Here is a 574-nt window from a genome sequence, read left to right as displayed (position 1 = left end):
CTTCCTGCCTCCAAATTGTGGGCATACATGGAGGGCTGTGTCGAAGGGTTGCCATGGTCCAGGTGGGGCCTGGAGATCTCCTGCTTTGAACCACTGATCTCCAGACAGTAGAAACCAGGTTCCCCTGAAGAAAATGGAAGCTTTGGAGAGCGAGCTCTACGGCACTGTCCCCCCCCCCCCCCCCCCCAAAAAAAAAATATCTCCAGGTCTTTTCCAGCCTGTGTGGCTGCCATTCAACTAAAGAAGTGCTGGTTGGATGGACAAGAATTAATTAATAGCTACTATATGTCGTAATAATTATCATGTCATAAGTCAACTGCTAGCGCTTTAATATATCGTAACTCATTAGCAAAACTCATTTGCATATGCCACACCCCGTGGCATCACCGGAAGTGTGTCAGAAGGCAACACCCACCGCTCAGGCGCCACTGGACTGTTCTGGGTTGCGAGCTATGGGGGGGGGATGTGCAGTTCTGCCCTCGCAGAGGAGGGAGAGCTTGTTCCTGAATAAAACTTGGTCTTAAAGGAGCCACTGGACTGTTTTGGATTGCTAGCTATTGGGGGGGGACCGCGC

This window comes from Gekko japonicus, unplaced genomic scaffold, assembly GCF_001447785.1.
Source record: "Gekko japonicus isolate JY-2015 unplaced genomic scaffold, Gekko_japonicus_V1.1 scaffold3622, whole genome shotgun sequence".
Lineage (NCBI taxonomy): Eukaryota > Metazoa > Chordata > Lepidosauria > Squamata > Gekkonidae > Gekko > Gekko japonicus.
Note: the sequence above shows the minus strand (reverse complement) of the source record.